The sequence below is a fragment of the Arachis ipaensis genome, chromosome B5, assembly GCF_059453495.1.
Source record: "Arachis ipaensis isolate K30076 ecotype BB chromosome B5, ASM5945349v1, whole genome shotgun sequence".
In the NCBI taxonomy this organism is placed as follows: Eukaryota; Viridiplantae; Streptophyta; class Magnoliopsida; order Fabales; family Fabaceae; genus Arachis; species Arachis ipaensis.
Genome location: NC_142440.1, coordinates 56,958,274 through 56,980,885, shown reverse-complemented (window position 1 = coordinate 56,980,885; position 22,612 = coordinate 56,958,274). Strand labels below are relative to the sequence as shown.

At 39.4% G+C, this 22,612-nt stretch overlaps 1 non-coding gene across 1 annotated transcript; it reads left to right on the top strand.

Moving 5' to 3' along the window:
- Window positions 1-7,461: 7,461 nt before the first annotated feature.
- On the top strand, window positions 7,462-7,569 carry LOC148564281 (small nucleolar RNA R71). Its single transcript, XR_015885377.1, has one exon. It is a non-coding gene; the product is annotated as a small nucleolar RNA R71 (small nucleolar RNA).
- The last annotated feature ends 15,043 nt before the right edge of the window (window positions 7,570-22,612 follow it).

The following is a 22,612-nucleotide window of genomic DNA, read 5'->3' as shown; positions in this document are numbered from 1 at the left end:
AAGAAGTACTAGACCATTCAGCAGGAGGTTCTTTGCAACTGATGAAGACAGCAGAGGAAGCCCAAAACCTCATTGATATAATGGCAAATAATCAATAGTTTTTTGCTCATCAAAGGCAACGCCAACCAGCCCAAAGGAAAGGAGTCTTGGAGTTGGAAGGTGTGGACACCATCTTAGCTCAAAATAAGGTAATGCAGCAGCAAATCCAGCAACAATTTAAGCAAAGGGCTAAGAGGATTGATAGCCTCCAAGTTGTAGTAGTGAATACAAGCCAACCATCACCCACATGGGGGCAAAATGAAGAAAATCAAGAAGATCAGCAGTAGGAACAAATTCAATATGTGCACAACCAAGGCTTAGGCCAAAATGAAGTTTATGGTGACACCTACAATCTATCCTGGAAGAACCATCCAAATCTCAGATGGGAAGATAACCACAATCAAAGCCAACAGTCTTGGCAGAAAAAATTTAAACCAAAACAACTCAAGAAACACAACTTACACAAACCACAGCAACCAGCAAAACACTAACCACAATCCATATAGAAAACCCCAAAACAACTACCCCAATTCCAACCACTATCCATCCAATAACCCAGCCACTAACCAGAACCCTTATTATCCACCTTCAACATCTCACAACCAAAAGACACTCAAAGGATCTCTAACTTGGAGATATTGATGGAAAAAATGATGAAGCATTAGGAACTAATAAGCAAGATTCATGAAGCCTCATTGAGAAACTTAGAAAGGCAGATTGGGCAATTGTCCAAGCAAGTAGTGATTGAAAAGCCAACAAGTTCACTCCCAAGTGATACCATTTCAATCCTAAAGAAGAATGCAAAACCATCCAACTGAGGAGTGGAAGAACCTTGGTGAATAACAAAGAAGCCAACAAGAAGCCTATGGAGAATGACAAGAGGCCAACTAAGAAAGAGAAAGTCAGCAACGAAGAAGAGGTGACAGCAAGCAAGCAAGCTTAAGAGAAGCTTAAAGAGAAGGATGACCAGTCACAAGATTCAAGGAAAGGGAAGCAAGTACTAGAGGAACCATCTCAAGGTAAGAAGCAAGTGGAGAAGACTTACACACCTCCTCTGCCATATCCTCAAAGGCTACATAAAGAAATCAAGGATCAACAATTTCCCAAGTTCCTTGAGGTCTTTAAGAAGCTGGAGATTAATATCCCACTTGCTGAGGCATTAGAGCAGATGCCTCTATATGCAAAGTTCTTGAAAGAGCTTATCAACAAAAAGAGGTATCCCACCAAAGCTCAAAGATCCAGGGAGCTTTGTGATTTCATGCACCATAGGCAAGATGACATTATTGAAAGCTCTCTGTGACCTAGGTGCTAGTATCAACTTGATGCCCCTCTCAATGATGAGAAAACTTACCATAGAAGAAGTCAAACCTACCAGGATATCATTGGTGATGGCTGATAGATCAATCAAGACACCCAATGGAGTTGTGGAAAATCTATTAGTGAAGGTTGGAGAGTTTATCTTCCCTGCAGACTTTGTGATCCTGGACACAGAAGAGGAAGAAAACAACTCAATTATCCTGGGAAGACCATTTCTAGCTACAACAAGAGCCATTATCGATGTAGTAAAGGGAGAAATGATATTCAGGGTGCACAATGAGCAAATGGTTATCAATGTTTTCAAATCAATGCAACATCCCCCTGAGCAAGAGAACTACATGAAGGTAGATATGATAGAAAGTCTGGTAGGAGAAATGTTATAAGCAAATTGTCATGAGCAACAGGAAGAAGAAGTGGAGGAGGAGTTACTGGAAGATGACAACCAAGAGGAACAAGGAGAGGAAGTGGTAGAGATCTCCATTGAAGACAATGAAAAGGAGAAGGAAAAATAGGAGTTCAAGCCTCTTCCCCCTCACCTCAAATACGTGTTCCTTGGAGAAGCAGAGGCCCTGCCGGTGATCATAAACTCCTCCTTGGACATGGAAGAAGAAAAAAAGTTGATTGAAGTGTTAAAAGCTCACAAGACAGCCCTGGGTTGGACAATTGAGGATATCAAAGGCATCAGCCCTGCCATTTGCATGCATAAAATTCTATTGGAGGAAGAGTCAAAACCTGTAGTTCAACCCCAAAGAAGGCTCAACCCAGCCATGCAGGAAGTGGTTCAAAAAGAAGTCATGAAGCTATGGAATGCTGGGATAATCTTTCCAATCTCTGACAGCTCATGGGTGAGTCCGGTTCAAGTTGTACCAAAAAAGAGAGGAATGACAGTCATCACCAATGAGAAGAATGAGTTGATCCCCACCAGGACAGTGACTGGATGGAGGATATGCATAGATTATAGAAGGTTGAATGATGATACAAGGAAAGATCGCTTTTCTCTCACATTCATTGACCAGATGCTGGAAAGATTGGCTGGCCATGCATATTACTGCTTCTTGGATTGGTACTCTAGGTACAATCAAATAGTGGTAGACCCCAAGGATCAAGAAAATACTTCCTTCACATGTCCATTTGGAGATTTCTTTTATAGGAGAATGCCATTTGGGCTATGCAATGCCCCAGCCACCTTTTAAAGGTGTATGCTTTCCATTTTCTCTGATATGGTGGAAAAATTTTTAGAAGTATTCATGGATGATTTTTCTGTCTTTGGCAATTCATTTGACACTTGCTTGCATCATTTAACTCTTATTTTGAAAAGATGCCAAGAAACTAACCTGGTATTGAATTGGGAGAAATGCCATTTCATGGTTCCCGAAGGGATAGTTCTTGGGCATAAAGTGTCAAGCAAAGGTATAGAAGTTGATAAAGCTAAAATAGAAATCATTGAAAAGCTTCCTATACCTATTAATGTGAAAACAGTAAGGAGTTTTCTAGGGCATGCTGGCTTTTACAGGAGGTCCATCAAAGATTTTTCAAAAATACCAAAACCATTGAGCAATTTGCTAATGATTGATAGCCCTTTTATTTTTTATGACAGTTGCAAGCATGCCTTTCAAACTTTAAAGAGAAAACTCAATACAGCACCAATTATCACACCCCCTAATTGGAAACTACCTTTTGAACTTATGTGTGATGCAAGTGACTTTGCAATTGGTGCTGTGTTGGGGCAAAAGAAAGACAAGCTGCACCATGTCATATATTATGCTAGCAAGGTGTTAAATGAAACATAGAAAAATTATACCACCACTAAGAAAGAGCTTTCGGCAATTGTATATGCATTTGATAAGTTTAGACAATATTTGATTGGTTCAAAGGTTATAGTATATACTGACCATGCTGCTCTCAAGTATCTAATGTCTAAACAGGATTCAAAGCCAAGGCTTATTAGGTGGGTGCTGCTGCTACAAGAATTCGACATTGAAGTGAGAGATAGGAAGGGGAGTGAGAATCAAGTAGCATATCATTTATCAAGAGTGCCACAAGAAGCCAATCAAGATATACCACAGCAAGTGTATGAAAAATTCCCTGATGAGCACCTTTTCCAAGTTCAGCAAGCACCTTGGTTTGCTGACATAACAAACTACAAGGTGGGAAGGAAGGTACCTCAAAAATTTTCCAAGCAACAAGTGAAAAAGCTACTCAATGAAGCAAGGAAGTTTTTGTGGGATGAACCATTTTTGTTTAAAAGATGTCCAGATGGGATGATTAGGAGGTGTGTCCCTGAAACTGAGAGGAGAGACATATTGTGGCACTGTCTAAACATAAATAAAACATAAAGCATAGTAAAAAAAAACAGTAAAATAAATAGACAAAGAAATTAAGGAATGAGTCCACCTTAGTGAGGGTGGCGTCTTCCTCTTCTTGAAGAACCAATGGTGCTTTTGAGCTCCTCTATGTCTCTTCCTTGCCTTTGTTGCTCCTCCCTTATAGCTCTTTGGTTTTCTCTAATCTCATGAAGGATGATGGAGTGCTCTTGATGCTCCACCCTTAGTTGTCCCATGTTAGAACTTAATTCTCCTAGGGAGGTGTTGATTTGCTCCCAATAGTTTTGTGGAGGATAGTGCATCCCCTGAGCCATCTCAGGAATTTCATGGTGAGGAATTTCCTCATCCTCATGTTGAGGTCCATGATCTCTTGCTTGTTCCATCCTTTTCTTAGTGATGGGCTTGTCCTCTTCAATGAGGATGTCTCCCTCTATGTCAACTCCAGCCGAATTACAGAGGTGGCAAATGAGGTGAGGAAAGGCTAACCTTGCCAAAGTAGAGGACTTGTCAGCTACCTTGTAGAGTTCTTGAGGTATAATCTCATGAACCTCCACTTCCTCCCTAATCATGATACTATGGATCATGATGGCCCGATCTATAGTAACTTCAGACCGGTTGCTAGTAGAAATGATTGAGCGTTGAATAAACTCCAACCATCCTCTAGCTACAGGCTTAAGGTCCAGTCTTCTCAATTGAACCGGATTACCTCTTGAGTCAATTTTCCATTGAGCTCCTTCTACACATATGTCCATGAGGACTTTGGTCCAACCTTTGATCAAAGTTGACCCTTCTAGTGTAGGGGCATGCATTTTCTTCCATCATTGGCAAGTTGAACGCCAGCCTTAAATTTTTCAGACTGAAATCTAAGTATTTCCCCCGAACCATGGTGAGCCAATGCTTTGGATTCGGGTTCACACTTTGATCATGGTTCCTAGTGATCCAGGCGTTTGCATAGAACTCTTGAACCATTAAGATCTCGACTTGTTGAATGGGGTTGGTGAGAACTTCCCAACCTCTTCTTTGGATCTCATGTCGGATCTCCGGATACTCATTCTTTTTGAGCTTGAAAGGAACCTCAGAGATCACTTTCTTTTTGGCCACAACTTCATAGAAGTGGTCTTGATGGACCTTTGAGATGAATCTCTCCATCTCTCATGACTCAGAGGTGGAAGCAATTGCCTTTGCTTTCCTCTTTCTTGAGGTTTATCTGGCCTTAGGTGCCATTAATGGTTATGGAAAAACAAAAAGCTATGCTTTTACCACACCAAACTTAAAATGTTTGCTCGTCCCCGAGCAAAAGAAGAAAGAAAGAAGGAGAAGAAGAAGAGAAATGGAGGAGAGGGAGAGAGGGGTGTATTCGGCCAAAGGGAAGAAGAGAGGATTGTGTTGTATGAAAATGAAGAAGGAATGAGGGGTTTATATAGGAGTGTGGGGAGGGTTAGGGTTCGGCCATTAGGGTTGGGTTTAGGAGGGAAAATAGTTTGAATTTTGAAGGTAGGTGGGGTTTATGGGTAAGAGAAGATGGATGTGAGTGGTGAGGGGGTGATGGGAAAGAGTGATTGAGGTGATTGGTGAAGGGTATTTAGGGAAGAGAGTTATGAAAGGGTGTGAAGAGGAGAGAAGAAAAGGTAGGGATCCTGTGGGGTCCACAGATCCTGAGGGATCCACAGATCAAGTGGGGTCAAGGACTTAACATCTCTGCTCCAATTAGGCGTGTAAAACGCCCTTGCTGTGCAATCCTGGCATTTAACGCTAGACTGCTGCTTGTTTCTGGCATTAAACGCCCAAATGTAGCCTATTTCTGGCGTTTAACGCTAGGCAGATGCTTGTTTCTGGCGTTAAACACCAGCTTGGTGCCTATTTCTGGCGTTAAACGCCAGACAGATGCTTGTTTCTGGCGTTTAAACGCCAGACTGCTCTCCTCCACGGTGTGCTATTTTCAATGCTGTTTTTCATTCTGTTTTTTATTTTTCAGTAGTTTTTGTGACTTCACATGATCATCAACCTAATAAAACATGAAATAACAAAAGAAAATAAAATAATATGATTAAATAACATTGGGTTGCCTCCCAACAAGGGCTTCTTTAATGTCAATAGCTTGACAGTGAACTCTCATGGAGCCTCACAGATAATCAGAGCAAGGTTGGAACCTCCTAACACCAAACTTAGAGTTTGAATGTGGGGGTTCAACACCAAACTTAGAGTTTGACTGTGGGGGCTTTGGTTGACTCTATAGTGAGAGAAGCTTTTCATGCTTCCTCTCCATGGTTACAGAAGGAAATCCTTGAGTTTCAAACACAAGGTTGTCCTCATTCAGTTGGAGGACCAACTCTCCTCTGTCCACATCAATCACAGCTCTTGCTGTGGCTAGGAAGGGTCTTCCAAGGATGATGGATTCATCCTCATCCTTTCCAGTGTCTAGGATTATGAAATCAGCAGGGATGTAAAGGCCTTCAACCTTTACTAACACGTCCTCTACTTGTCCATAAGCCTATTTTCTTGAGTTGTCTGCCATCTCTAATGAGATTCTGGCAGCTTACACCTCAAAGATCCCAAGTTTCTCCATTACAGAGAGTGGCATTAAGTTTATTCCTGACCCTAGGTCACACAGAGTCTTCTCAAAGGTCATGGTGCCTATGGTACAGGGTATTAAGAATTTGCCAGGATCCTGTTTCTTTTGAGGCAATTTCTACCTATCCAATGCATTTAGTTCATTGGTGAGCAAGGGAGGTTCATCTTCCCAAGTCTCATTACCAAATAGCTTGGCATTTAGCTTCATGATTACACCAAGGTATTTAGCAACTTGATCTTCAGTAATGTCTTCATCCTCTTCAGAGGAAGAATACTCATCAGAGCTCATGAAGGGCAGAAGGAGGTTCAATGGAATCTCTATGGTCTCTAGATGAGCCTCAGATTCCTTTGGTTCCTCAAAGGGATACTCCTTATTGGTCACTGAACGTCCCAGGAGGTCTTCCTCACTAGGATTCACGGCCTCCTCCTCCCTTGTAGGTTTGGCCATGATGGTCAAATCAATGGCCTTGCACTCTCTCTTTGGATTTTCTTCTGTATTGCTTGGGAGAGTACTAGAAGGAGTTTCAGTGGCTCTTTTACTCAGCTGGCCCACTTGTGCCTCCAAATTCCTAATGGAGGACCTTGTTTCATTCATGAAACTCACAGTAGCCTTAGATAGATCAGAGACTATATTTGCTAAGCTAGATGGGTTCTGCTCAGAATTCTCTGTCTGTTACTGAGTGGATGATGGAAAAGGTTTGCTATTGCTAAACCTGTTTCTTCCACCATTATTAAAGCCTTGTTGAGGCTTTTGTTGATCCTTCCATGAGAAATTTGGATGATTTCTCCATGAGGGATTATAGGTGTTTCCATATGGTTCACCCATGTAATTCACCTCTGCTATTGCAGGGTTCTCATGATCATAAGTTTCTTATTCAGAAGATGCCTCTTTAGTACTGTTGGATGATTCCTTCAATCCATTCAGACTCTGAGAGATCATATTAACTTGTTGAGTCAATATTTTGTTCTGAGCCAATATGGCATTCAGATTATCAATTTCAAGAACTCCCTTCCTTTGAGGCGTCCCATTACTTACAGGATTCCTCTCAGAAGTGTACATGAACTGGTTATTAGCAACCATGTCAATGAGTTCTTGAGCTTCTGCAGGCGTTTTCTTTAGGTGAATAGATCCACCTGCAGAATGGTCCAATGACATTTTAGATAATTCAGACAGACCATCATAGAATATATCCAGGATGGTCCATTCTGAAAGCATGTCAGAAGGACACTTTTTGGTCAGTTCCTTGTATCTCTCCCAAGCTTCATAGAGGGATTCACCTTCTTTCTGTCTGAAGGTTTGAACATTCACTCTAAGCTTGCTAAGCTTTTGAGGAGGAAAGAACTTGGCTAAGAAAGCTGTGATCAGCTTATCCCAAGAGTTCAGGCTATCCTTAGGTTGAGAGTCCAACCATATTCTAGCTCTGTCTCTTACAGCAAACGGGAAAAGCATGAGCCTGTAGACCTCGGGATCATCCCTATTGGTCTTAATAGTATCACAGATTTGCAAGAATTCAGTTAAGAACTGAAAAGGATCTTCTGATGAAAGTCCATAAAACTTGCAGTTCTGTTGCATTGATGCCAGGGCATTTTGGCCAGTTGCACTGACCTTTTCTCTACTGTTTTTAGGGTAGTTTCATGCATTTCCTTAGGAAATAAGCAAGTTTTGGGTAGATATTCATTTACATCTTGATTCAGGCATACATTGTGCACTTTATACGATTTCATGAGGATTTTGCATGAATTTAATGACAAATTAGATGTTGTATTTCCCATGACTTGGACTAGAACTTTGATGCACTTTATTGCTTGATTTCAGGACAAAGGAAGCAAAGAAGAACCACATTAGTAGCTACGTTAGTTACACTAACGTTGACACTAACATGGAATGGGAGTAACTTGCATTAGAAGCCATCATTGCCCACGTTAAGAGTCACGTTAACTAAGCTAACGTGAACTCTAACATGGAAGAAAAGAAATGGAGCCAACGTTAGTGACACTTAATATTATCACTAACGTTGGACCAAGCTCATAAGTGGCCATGTTAGTTGCCACGTTAACTTAGTTAACGTGGCCTCTAACGTTAAGAAGAAAAGGGGAAGCCAACGTTAGTGTCATTCAACTTTCTCACTAACGTTGGACAAGTCACAAGAAGCCACGTTAACTCCCACGTTAACTTAGTTAACGTGGAAGCTAACGTGAAGAAACTAGGTGGTCGACAACGTTAGTGACACCAAACATTGTCACTAACGTTGGGATGAACACACACTATCCCCAAGAAGCCACGTTAACTCCCACGTTAACCTAGTTAACATGAAGAAGAAAGGTTGTCGACAACGTTAGTGACACCAAACATTGTCACTAACGTTGGAAGGAGCCAAAACAAGCCACAATGAGCCACGTTAACTCCCACGTTAACTTAGTTAATGTGGAAGTTAACGTGAGGAGAAGGACGATGAGCCAACGTTAGTGAACATTCAACATTGTCACTAACGTTGGAGATGGCTAGCACAGCCACGTTAAAAGCCACGTTAACCTAGTTAACGTGGACTCTAACGTGGGAGCTAAGGGGCACATTGGAACGTTAGTGACAATGTTAAGTGTCACTAATGTTCTCGAAGGTTGGCAAGCCTACGTTACAAGAGCCACGTTAACTAAATTAACGTGGACTCTAACGTAGGGAAGGGGGAGACTTCTCAACGTTACTGGGAAAGTTGAGTCCCAATAACGTGTGCGAAGGACATAGTGGAAACGTTAGTGGCAACGTTTGTGCCACTAACGTTGAAGTTAACGTGGCTCTTAACTTTGGTAAGGAACGTTAGTGAAAAAGGTGATTGTCACTAACGTCCTCGAACCCACATTTTCACTGAACGTTAACTCCACTAACTTCCTGAGCTAAAAGTCTCTGCCCACTTCACACTTTCTCTCTGCAAGTAAAGCTAAGCCCAATGAAGAAGAAAACTGCTTCAAAATCAAGATCCAAAGGCCCATACCTAAGACTTGAAGAATCAACTAGAAGAACAGAAGAGTAGTATATATAGGAGTAGCTTTGAATTATTTTCGGAGTTGGAAATTATAGGGAGCCTCTGGGCATAGAACTACTCTCTGTATTTACTTTCTCTGCACTTCTAGTATCATCATGTATTCTCCATCTTTGTTTTCATTTTCCATTGCTATGAACAACTAAACCCCTTTCATTAGGTTAGGGAGCTCTGTTGTAATTTGATGGATCAATAGTAGTTTTCACTATTCTTCTTCTCTCTTTTCTCTTGATTTTACTTGAAAGCTTTCGATCTTCATCCAATTGGGTAGTTATCTTTGAAAAGAAGCTATTCATACTTGAATCTCTTCTAAACCTTGAAAGAGGAATGAAGAGATCATGCTAGAAATGCTTTCTCATGCTGGACAAAATTGGGTTTGGATAGATATGTGACTATAATCCTCTCAACACTTGATTTAGGAAATGCATGTGGTATAATCAGTGACCATACTTCATCTCTTCTCATGAGCAATTGACCAAGGAATTGGCTATTGATCAAGATTTGAGAGATTGAATTACAAGAAATTGTAATTCAATCACTTAAGATTGCCAAGGAGATCAATGAGTGTATTGATTGAGGAAGAGATGAAAATAAAATTGATCCGGAGAATGCAACATCTCCTAAGCCCAATGAACCCCCCATTTCTGATCTTACCCATTCTCTTTAATTTCTGTTACTTACTTATATGAGCAATTCCCCCATTCCCATTTACAATTCTGCAATTTACTTTCAGTCATTTACTTTCAGTTCTTTAATTCTAGCATTTACTTTTTCAGTCATTTACCTTCCCGCCATTTTATTTTCTGCAATTCTAAACTCAAATACTGGATTCGCTCAACTAGAACATTCCTCTAATTAAAGTTGCTTGATCAATCAATCCTTGTGGGATTCGACCTCACTCTATTGTGAGTTTTTACTTGACGACAAATTCGGTACACTTGCCGAAGGAAATTTGTTATGAGACATGTTTTCCGTGCATCATGCATCAGAGAAACTAATTGAGGTTTCAGCTCAAAGTTGTTTGCTCCAATGGCAGGGATTGAGATGCTTCTTCCATGTAAATTGGAATTTGGTGAAGTGAAGTCACCAAGCATCTTCTTTGCATTGTTATTATTTTGGGCCATGTCTCCTTCTTTTTTGAAAATTTCTGTCAGATTTTCTCCAGAGAGTTGTGCTTTAGCTTCCCTTAGCTTCCTCGTCAGAGTCCTTTCAGGTTCAGGATCAGCTTCAACAAGAATGTTCTTATCCTTGTTCCTGCTCATATGAAAAAGAAGAAAACAGAAATATGTCACAGTATAGAGATTCCTTATGTAAGTATAAGAAGAGAATAATGGAGGAAGGAAAAGATAAGAATCCAAACACAAGGGTGAGGAATGAGTTTGAATTCCTGGGTGAAAGAGTGGTGTTAGTAGATGAATAATTAAATAGAAGGGGATGAGAGATGAGAGAATTCGAAAATTAAATAAAATAAAAAAATAATTTTTTGTTTTTAATTTAAAATCAAAGTTATAATTCGAAAATTAAAAAAAATGAAATTAAATTAAATTAAAGTTTAAAATAATTAGTTAATTAAAAAGGAATTTTGAAAAAGAGGGAAGGGATTTTAGAAAATTAGAAAGAGAGAGTTAGTTAGGTAGTTTTGAAAAAGATAAGAATCAAACAAAAAGATAAGATTGATTGAAAAAGATTTGAAACTTGATTTTTGAAAAGATAAGAAGTTAGCAAAGAAGTTAGAAAAGATTTTGAAATTGATTTTGAAAAAGATGTGATTGAAACTTATTTTGAGAAAGATTTGAAAAAGAAATTTAAAAAAAATTTGATTTTGAAAATTAAAGTTGATTACTTGACTAACAAGAAACAAAAAGATATGATTTTAAAATTTAAAGATTGGACCTTTCTTAATAGGCAAGTAACAAACTTAAAAAATTTGAATCAATCACATTAATTGTTAGCATTAATTTCGAAAATATGAAATAGAAATAAGAAAAATATTTTGAAAATAAATTTTGAAAATTTCGAATTTATGAAAGAAAAAATGAAAAAGATTTGATTTTTGAAAAAGATTTGAAAAAGATAGAATTTTTAAATTGAAAATTTGATTTGACTCATAAGAAACAACTAAATTTTAAAAGGTTTTAAAAAAGTCAACTCAAATTTTCGAAAATTTATGAGAAAATAAGGGAAAATTATTTTTTTGATTTTTGAATTTTAACAAGAGAAAAACATCAAAACAACTCAATGCATGAAAATTTTGGATCAAAACAAAGGAAACATGCAAGAACACCTTGAATGCAAAGATGAACACCAAGAACACTTTGAAGATCATGATGAACATCAAGTATGTATTTTTGAAAATTTTCAATAAAAGAAAATATGGAAGACACCAAACTTAGAAATTTTCAAACTTTAGACACTAACAAATTGAAAATGCATATGAAAAACAAGAAAAGACACAAAACAAGAAATTTTAAAGATCAAACAAGAAGACTTACCAAGAACAACTTGAAGATCATGAAGAATGCAATGCATAGATTTTCGAAAAATGCAAGAAAGAGATAAACATGCAATTGACACCAAACTTATGACTTGACACTAGATTCAAGCAAGAAACATCAAATTATTTTTGATTTTATGATTTTATTAAATTTTTTTTGTATATTTTTCGAAAATTTAATTAGAAAAAGAAAAATAAGGATTTCAAAATTTTTAATAGGAATTCCAGGAATCTTGCACTGTTAGTCTAAAGCTCCAGTCCAGGAATTAGACATGGTTCACTAGCCAGCTAAGCTTTCAGTGAAAGCTCCGGTCCAAAACACTAGACATGGCCAATGGCCAGCCAAGCTTTAGCAGATACAAATCAGACATACAGCAGCTGATACTTCATCCAACTTCATTCTATGCTGATAAGTGGAAGCCCCAGTCCAAATGAATTAGACATGGCTTTACAGCCAGCCAGGCTTTAATATGCTTCATGAAACTCTAGAATTCCTTCTTAAAAATTCTGAAGAACATAAATTTTTTTTTTTGAAGAATTTTCGAAAATAAAAATAATAAAAACAAAAAGCTTAAAATTAAAATAAAATTACCTAATTTGAGCAACAAAATGAACCTTCAGTTGTCCAAACTCGAACAATCCCCGGCAACGGCGCCAAAAACTTGGTGCGCAGAAATCGTGATGGTTCATACCTTGGTAACAGCGCTAAAACCTTAATACACACGTTCATAATCTTAGTTCTTTGTCACAACTTTGCACAACTAACCAGCAAGTGCACTGGGTCATCCAAGTAATAAACCTTACGTGATTAAGGGTCGATCCCACGGAGATTGTCGGCTTGAAGCAAGCTATGGTCACCTTATAAATCTCAGTCAGGCGGATTCAATTGATTATGGAGATTTAATAACTAAAAGATAAATAAAACGTAAATTAAAGATAGAGATACTTATGTAATTCATTGGTGAGAATTTCAGATAAGCGTATGAAGATGCTTGTTCCTCCTGAACTTCTGCTTTCCTATTGTCTTCATCTAATCATTCATACTCCTTTCTATGGCAAGCTGTATGTTAGGCATCACCGTTGTTAATGGCTACATCCTGTCCTCTCAGTGAAAATGGTCCAATGCGCTGTCACTGCATGGCTAATCATCTGTCGGTTCTCGATCATACTGGAATAGGATCCATTTATCCTTTTGCGTCTGTCACTATGCCCAGCACTCGCGAGTTTGAAGCTCGTCGCAGCCATCCCTTCCCAGATCCTACTCGGAATACCACAGACAAGGTTTAGACTTTCCGGATATCAAGAATGGCCATCCATGGATTCTAACTTATACCACGAAGATTCTGATTAAGAAATCCCAGAGATATTCATTCAATCTAAGGTAGAACTGAAGTGGTCGTCAGGCACGCGTTCATAGGTTGGGAATGATGATGACTGTCACGATCATCACATTCATATTGAAGCGCGAATGAATATCTTAGAATCAGAATAAGCTTGAATTGAATAGAAAAAGGATAGTACTTTGTATTAATTCATGAGGAACAGCAGAGCTCCACACCTTAATCTATGGTGTGTAGAAACTCTACCGTTGAAAATACATAAGAACAAGGTCCAGGCATGGCCGAATGGCCAGCCCCCATAAAGGTCTAAGATAGCATAAAACTGATCAAAGATGATCCGAAGATCTAAATACAATAGTAAAAAGTCCTATTTATACTAAACTAGTTACTAGGGTTTACAGAAATGAGTAAATGATGCAGAAATCCACTTCTAGGGCCCACTTGATGTGTGCTTGGGTTGAGCATTGAGCTTTACACGTGTAGAGGCTTCCCTTGGAGTTGAACGCCAGTTTGTAACTGATGCACGGAAAACTTGTCTCTCAACAAATCTCCCTTCGGCAAGTGTACCGAATTGTCGTCAAGTAATAACTCACTATAGTGTGAGGTCGAATCCCACAGAGATTAACGGATTAAGCAATCAATGGTTGATTAATTATCCTAGTTAGACGAATCATAATGGAGTGATAAGTAACAAGGAAATGGAAATTGACAGAAAAGTAAAGAAAGCAATAAAGTGCAGAAAAATAAAATGACAAGAAAAGTAAATGTAAGAACTATAAACAAAATGAATATTGGGATCAAGAGATATTGCAATCCTCCGGATCATGTTCATTCTCATCTCTTCCTCAATCAATGCACTCACTGATCTCCTTGGCAATCTTAAGTGATTGAATTACAATTTCTTGTAATTCAATCTCTCAAATCTTGATCAATAGCCAATTCCTTGGTCCATTGCTCATGAGAAGAGATGAAGTATGGTCACTGATTATACCACATGCATTTCCCAAATCAAGCATTGAGAGGATTATAGTCACATATCCATCCAAACCCAATTTGGTCCAGCATGAGAAAGCATTTCTAGCTTGATCTCTTCATTCCTCTTCCAAGGTTCAGAAGAGATCCAAGTATGAATAGTTTCTTTTCCAAGATAACTACCCAATTGGATGAAGATCGAAAGCTTTCAAGTAAAATCAAGAGAAAAGAAAGAAGAAGAAGAATAAGAACTACAATTGATCCATTGAATCACAATAGAGCTCTCTAACCCAATGTAAAGAGTTAGTTGGTCATTGTTCTACAAAAATAGAAAAGAAAGAAAGTGCAGAAAAGTAAAGATGAAGATAAAAACTAAAAATAAAACTTCAAAATTCATAAATAAAAATTACAACTAAAATGAAACTACTCCTAAGGAAGAAAAGAAGAGAAAAGGAAGAAGAGTGGTTGAGGGGAGGGGTCCGAAGACCCACTCCCCTTGGAGTGTGCCAATTCACAGAAGTTCGAATTGGTCTTCACTCTCTCCCCCTTCCTTCAATTCTCCAGAATTCCAGAATGCTTTGAATGTAAAAACTAAGGCCTTTATATAGGCTCTCCTAAATTACAAAATGAAAATAAAAGCAAATTACAATAAAATGAAAATTCCTATTTTAGATGCTTCTTGTGGTCCTGATTGGTTGACAATTGTGGGCTTGCTTGCTTGAGCTTTGAAGTGGACTTGAGAGAGAAGTGAGTTAAGTTGAGGCCCAGGTGCTAAAGTTAGTGCTAAAGTTATTGTGGCTAACGTTGCACTTGCTGCCCAGTTGGTGTTTTTGGGGCTTAAAAGATGCCTCTTGTTTGTTCTCAAATTTCATGCCCACTATAAAATATTATATATCGTTGGAAAGCTATGAATGTCAGCTTTCTAACGCAACTAGAATCACCTCAATTGGACCTCTGTAGCTCAAGTTATGCTCCTTTGAAGTGGACATGATCGCTGGCATATATGCCAACGTTACTGGAAATGTTGATTGCCAATAATGCTAGCGATTTTCCTGTTTCTGAAGCTCAAACTTAGTGTCCACCCCATACTATTATATATTGTTGGAAAGCCCTGGATGTCTACTTTCCAATGCCTTTGGAAGCGCATCATTTGGAGCTCTACAACTCGCGTTATACTTCTTGGAAGGTGAAGAGGTCAGTTGGCCAAAATACAGGCTGATACCATGTTCATCATTGCACTTTCGGGGCAGGTTTTCTCCCTCAAATTTAGTGTCAACCATGTAGTGCTATATATGCTTGGAAAGCTCTAGAATCCTACTTTCCAATGCCACTGGAATCACCTCATTTGAAGCTTTGTGGCTCAAGTTATGCATGTTTGAAGAAGGCATGGTCAAGCTGCCAGGTGGGACTTTTGCCCACGTTAACTACCACGTTAACTAAGTTAACGTGGGAGTTAATGTGGCTCTTTGTGGCTTGTGTTGGCAACGTTAGTGACAATGTTTGGTGTCACTAACGTTGTCGACAACTTCTTCTTCTTCACGTTAACTTCCACGTTAACTTGGGAGTTAACGTGGCTTCTTGGGGATTGTGTGGGGTTCCTTCCAACGTTAGTGACAATGTTTGGTGTCACTAACGTTGTCGACCACCTTGTTTCCTCACGTTAGCTTCCACGTTAACTAGGTTAACGTGGGAGTTAACGTGGCTTAATGTAACTTGGGCAACGTTAGTGATAATGTTGAATGTCATTAACGTTGGCTTCCCCCCCCCCCCCCTTTCTTCTTAACGTTAGAGGTTACGTTAACTAAGTTAACGTGGTGACTAACGTGGCCACTTATGAGCTTGATCCAACGTTAGTGATAGTGTTAAGTGTCACTAACGTTGGCTCCATTTCCTTTCTTCAAAGTTAATGCCACTAACTTTTCTCACTAACATTGTGGCTTTCCTTCCTTCCACGTTAGTGCCCACGTTAGTGTAACTAACGTAGCCACTAACATGGCTCTTCTCTTCTTCTTTTGGCCTGAAATCAATCAAAAAAAGTGCATCAAAGTATTGCTCTTAATCATGGGATCATGCATCATCCAATTTATCATTCAATTTATGCATAATTCTCATGAAATCATTCAAAATTCACAATGTTTGCTTGAATCAAGATGTAAGTGAATATCTACCCAAAACAAGCTTATTTCCTAAGAAAATGCATGAAACTACCTTAAAAACAGTAAAGAAAAGATCAGTGAAACTGGCCAAAATGCCCTGGCATCAGTAACCTGTTTCTGGCGTTTAACTCCACTTTGCAACCTGTTTCTGGCGTTTAACTCCAGAATGCGACATGGAACTGGCGTTGAACGCCAATTTACGTCATCTAAACTCGGGCAAAGTATGGACTATTATATATTGCTGGAAAGCCCTGGATGTCTACTTTCCAACGCAATTGAGAACGCGCCATTTGAGTTCTGTAGCTCCATAAAATCCACTTTGAGTGCAGGGAAGTCAGAATCCAACAACATCTGCAGTCCTTCTTCAACCTCTGAATCTGATTTTTGCTCAAGTCCCTCAATTTCAACAAGAAATTACCTGAAATCACAGAAAAACACACAAACTCATAGTAAAGTCCAAAAATGTGATTTTTATTTAAAAACTAATAAAAATATACTGAAAAATAACTAAATCATACTAAAAACTATGTAAAAACAATGCCAAAAAGCGTATAAATTATCCGCTCATCAAGTTGCTCCCAGTTGAATCCCTCTGGAAATTGCTGATATTGATATTGTGGTGGTGGTTGAAGTGCCAGGAATTGAGGTTACTCTTCTGCCTCCTCTTCTTCTTCTTCTTCTTGTTCATGGGTCTGAGCTCTTCGTTCTCTGGCCCTGTGGAGTGGGTGAACAGCCACCACCTTGGCCATCTTTTTGGCAGTTATGAACTTGTCTTGCTTCAGAAGCACTTCATCAATGATCTTTTCAACTCCAGCCTTATCACATAGCCTCTGTATAATGCTGGGGAATGCCAACCTTGTGTTGTCACTGGTGCTTTTCAGCACTTTGTTGATGTTGTTGGCAATCATCTCCCCCACATTGATGTTCTCTCCTTTCATGATGCTGTAGATAAGTATAGCTCTCTCCTTGGTCACCTCTGAAGTGTTGGATGTGGGGATTAGGGACCTCCTCACAAATTCTAGCCACCCTCTAGCTTGGGGCTCAAATCTCTTCTCCTTAATTGATTAGGTACCCCATCCTTGTCATTGATCCAACGCACATGCATCACACAAATCTCATTTAGGATCTCATCGAACCCAGGGTCTTGCTGCTTCATTCTTTCTTCATAGCTCCGAGTGGAGCTTGTCCTCTTCACAATTAGCATCCTTTCTATGCTAGAGGGAGTGTAGTCAATGGACTTCCCCCTTACATAGCTAATGTAGCCATATTGTTGCCCTGGTTGAGGCACTGCGTTGGCATAGAATTCCCTCACCAAGCTCTCTACCACTTTCCTTGGTGGGTTGCATAGAAGTGACCAACCTCTATTGTTGATCTCAATGTTGATTTCAATGTGCTCGTTCGTCCCTAATTGGAACCAACTTTTGGAATGATCTCCCTCTCACTCACCCAACCATAGAATTGGTTTTGGTTGAATTCGGAGAGGAACTTGTAGTCATTGAAGGAACTTGAGGATCCAGAGGTTGGTTTCTTGATGAATTCCGGTCATCAAGTTTTATGGCGCCGTTGCCAAAGAACGGATTCATCAAGTTTTATAATAGGGCATCATGTACCCTTTTTCTTATCTAAAAGAACCATAAAAAGAGCATAATTTCATTTATCAATGCAATTTCATGAACCAAATGATATATATTATGGTACATTTCTTTGAAATAGGTTGTGCTGAATTTCAGGTGATAAGAGCAACAAAAGGGGAAGGAAAACAACAAATAAGGATGGCCGTGTGAAGCTGGGTGTGCCACTTGAAGCTTTGGGCGTGGCACGACAAGCTTTTGAACCAATTTTCAACAATGGGCGTGCCACTTGAAGCTATTTGCGTGGCACGCCAAGCCAACATTCCAGTAAAGAAGGTTGAAGAATTTTACATCGGCATGCCACTTGGTGCTATGGGCGTGGCACGCCAAGTTTGTGAAGCCAAGATGTCAAAGAGGGCGTGCCACAAGGTGTTTTGGGTGTGGCACGCCAGGCTTAAGTTCCAAAGGAGTGATTTTGAGCCCCATTATGGGCGTGGCACGCCAAGCATTGGGCGTGGCATGCCGGCGCATATGCCAGCCTGACCTCCTCTTATTCAAATGAAGATATCTTGAGCTACACAACTCCAAATGAGATGATTCTAGTTCCATTATAAAGTCGACATCCAGGACTTTCCAACCATATATAACACTTTATAATTGACACTGGAATGGAGGAAGACATTGACCCCCGAAAACATGCAAAAAAACACGTCACTACAGAGTTACCAGCCTGACCTCTTCATATTCAAAGGAACATAACTTGAGTTGTAGAGGTCCAAATGGTGTGATCTTGGTGGCGTTGGAAAGCTGACATTAAGAGCTTTCCAACGATATATAACATTCTAGGGTGGACGTTAAAACTAGAGGTGCAAAAGGCCATTATATTATCATTGCAAAACCTGGGCGTGCCACTTGATATCGAAGGCGTGGCACGCCAGCTCTGTTTTCATAATGGGCGTGCCACTTGGAATTCTGGGCATGGCACGCCAGTTCAAATGGCCAGAGAGGAGATTTTGGTGCATCATTAAGGCGTGGCATGCCAGTTTTGGGCGTGGCACGCCAGCTTCACAACATATGGGGCGTGGCACGCCAGAAGTGGGCGTGGCACGCCGGGCTACCTGACAGACTGACCTATCCACCTTCAAATGGGCATAACTTGAGCTACAGAGGTCCAAATGAGTTGATTCCAAAAGCGTTGGAAAGCTAACATCTAAGGCTTTCCAAAAATATATAATACTTTATGGTGGAAATTCAATTTAAGGCCCAAAAAACTCCATCAATTCAGCGTTGCAAAGTGGGTCATACTCCAAAGGGCAAAATCAAGTGGGAGTGGCACTTGGAACCACACGCCAACTTCTCCCTGCAGCCCCCAACCTTCAATCAAGCCCACTCCAACTCTCATTCAAGCCACACTCATCAATCAATCAAGGCCACAACAAGCATCTAGAATAGTTTGTTTTCATTTCATTGTAATTTGCTTTTAATTTCGTTTAAGTTTGTAATTTAGGAGAGCCTATATAAAGGCATTAGTTTCATAGAATTACTCATGGCTAGATTGGGGGAAGTCTTCGAACCCTCTCTATTCACCATCAATTTCTTCTCTTGTTTTTCTTACTTTGTAAATAATTTAGTTATGAATTACTAACTCTTTCCATTGGGAAAGAGAGCTCTATTGTTTTTCAATGGATTGATTGTTTTTATTCTTCTTCTTCTCTTCATCTCTCTTTGATTTACTAGAAAGAATTTCGTTCTTCATTCTAACATTCAATTATCCTGGAAAAGAGATTGAATGTCGTTGGGTTTTATGGGAACCTTGGAAGAGGAAACATAAAACCATGCTTGAAATTCTTTCTCACACTTGAGTAGGATTTGGGTTTTGGTGTTTGGATAAGGTGACATATAATCCTCCCTCTACTTGAACCTAGGAAAGTGTGTGGTATAATCAGGAAACAAGCTTTATCTCTTCTCATGAGCAATTAGACCAAGGAATTGGCTATTGATCAAGATTTGAGAGATTGAGTCACCAAGGGATTGGGGCTCAATCAATCATGATTGCCAAGAGGTCAATGAGTTGCATGATTGAAGATGAGATGAAATCAATTAATCCGAAGAATGCAATATCTCTTGATCCCAATGCTTATTTTATCTTTCTTTCTTTTATTTACTTTATAGTTATTTACTTTTCTGCACTTTATATTTCCAGCACTTTACTTTCTTGTACTTTACTTTCTTTGCTATTTACTTTCTTGCACTTTATTGCTTTCCTTTACTTTCATGTCATTTACATTTCCTTGTTGCTTATCACTTTAAATCTAAATAGTCTAACTAGGATAATCAATTAACTATTGTTTGCCTTAATCCGTTAATCTCTGTAGGATTCGACCCCACTCCTAGTGGGTTATTACTTGACGATATTTGGTGCGCTTGCCAAAGAACGGATTCATCACTCATTTTATAATGGGGTGTGAATTCCGGTCATCAAGTTTTATGCATAAAACTTGATTATTGGAATTCACACCCCATTCAAAATTGGTGAGTCCGTTCTTTGGCAAGCGCACCAAAATTATCATCAAGTAATAACCCACAGTGGAGTGGGATCGTATCCACAGAGATTGGTAAATTTGAGCAGTTTTAATCAATTGATGAATTAGTCAAGCGGATCAATAGGATTATAGAGTGCAGAATTGTAAATGACTTGAATGTAAATGAACTAGAATATAAAGAAAAACAATAAAGTGCAGAAATATAAATGGCAGAAAGTAAAGTGCAGAATCATAAATGACTTGAATGTAAATGGGAATGGGGAATTGCTGAATGTAAAAATAAGCTGTAAAAAAATAGATAGATAAGAATGGGAAAATTCATTGAGATTGGGAGATGTTGTTGATGAGCGGATAATTTATACGCTTTTTGGCATTGTTTTTAGTATGTTTTTAGTAGGATCTAGTTACTTTTAGGGATGTTTTCATTAGTTTTTATGTTAAATTCACATTTCTAGACTTTACTATGAGTTTGTGTGTTTTTCTGTGATTTCAGGTATTTTCTGACTGAAATTGAGGGACTTGAGCAGAAATCAGATTCAGAGGTTGAAAAAGGACTGCTGATGCTGTTGGATTCTGACCTCCCTGCACTCAAAGTATATTTTCTGGAGCTACAGAACTCGAAATGGCGCGCTTCCAATTGAGTTGGAAAGTAGACATCCAGGGCTTTCCAGCAATATATAATAGTCCATACTTTGGCCAAGAATAGACGACGTAAACCGGCGTTCAACGCCAGCCTTCTGCCCAAATCTGGCATCCAGCGCCAGAAAAGGAGCCAAAACCAGAGTTGAACGCCCAAACTGGCACTAAAACTGGCGTTCAACTCCAAGGAGGACCTCTCTACGTGCCACACTCAAGCTCAACCTAAACACACACCAAGTGGGCCCAGGAAGTGGATTTATGCATCAATTACTTACTCATGTAAACCCTAGTGACTAGTTTATTATAAATAGGACCTTTTACTAGTCTTTTTGATCATCTTTGGTCTCAGTTTTATTCCATTGTTCATCTTAGGAGACTATTGATCTCGTTTAAGGGCTGGCCATCTCGGCCATGCCTGGACCTTCACTTATGTATTTTCATACGGTAGAGTTTCTACACTCCATAGATTAAAGTGTGGAGCTCTGCTGTTCCTCAAAGATTAATGCAAAGTACTACTGTTTTCTATTCAATTCTTCTTATTTCGCTTCTAAGATATCCATTCGTACCCAAGAACATGATGAAGGTGATGATTATGTGTGATGCTCATCATCCTTCTCCCTTATGAACGCGTGCCTGACAAACACTTCTGTTCTACATGAATTAAGCTAGAATGAATATCTCTTAGATCTCCTAACCGGAATCTTCGTGGCGTAAGCTAGAATGATGGTGGCATTCAAGAGAATCCGGAAAGTCTAAACCTTGTCTGTGGTATTCCGAGTAGGATTCAATGACTGAATGACTGTGACGAGCTTCAAACTCGCGAGTGCTGGGCGTTAGTGACAGACGCAAAAGGAGGGTGAATCCTATTCCAGCATGATCGAGAACCGACAGATGATTGGCCGTGCTGTGACAGAGCATGTGAGCATATCTTTCACTGAGAGGAGGGAATGTAGCCACTGACAACGGTGATGCCCTTGCATAAAGCCAGCCATGGAAAGGAGTAAGACAGATTGGATGAAGATAGCAGGAAAGCAGAGGTTCAGAGGAATGAAAAGCATCTCTATTCGCTTATCTGAAATTCCTACCAATGATTTACATAAGTACCTCTATCCCTATTCTTTTATTTATTATTCGAAAACACTATTATCCATTTATATCTACCTAACTGAGATTTACAAGGTGACCATAGTTTGCTTCACACCAACAATCTCCGTGGGATTCGACCCTTACTCACGTAAGGTATTACTTGGACGACCCAGTGCACTTGCTGGTTAGTTGTATCGAAGTTGTGACAAATTATGAGTGTGTAATCACGATTACGTGCACCAAGTTGCTCACGTTGCAAGGGATTGTTCGAGCCTGGACATCACAATTTCGTGCATCAAGTTTTTGGCGCCGTTGCCGGGGATTGTTTGAGTTTTCGGCAAGCTTTTGGTCCGGTAACATCAGTGCCAAGTTTGATCCGGCAACTGCACCAAGTTTTTGGCGCCGTTGCCGGGGATTGTTTGAGTTTGGACAACTGACGGTTTATCTTGTTGCTCAGATTAGGTAATTTTCTTTTTATTTTATTTCCAAAAATTTTTCAAAAAAATATTTCAAAATTTTCTC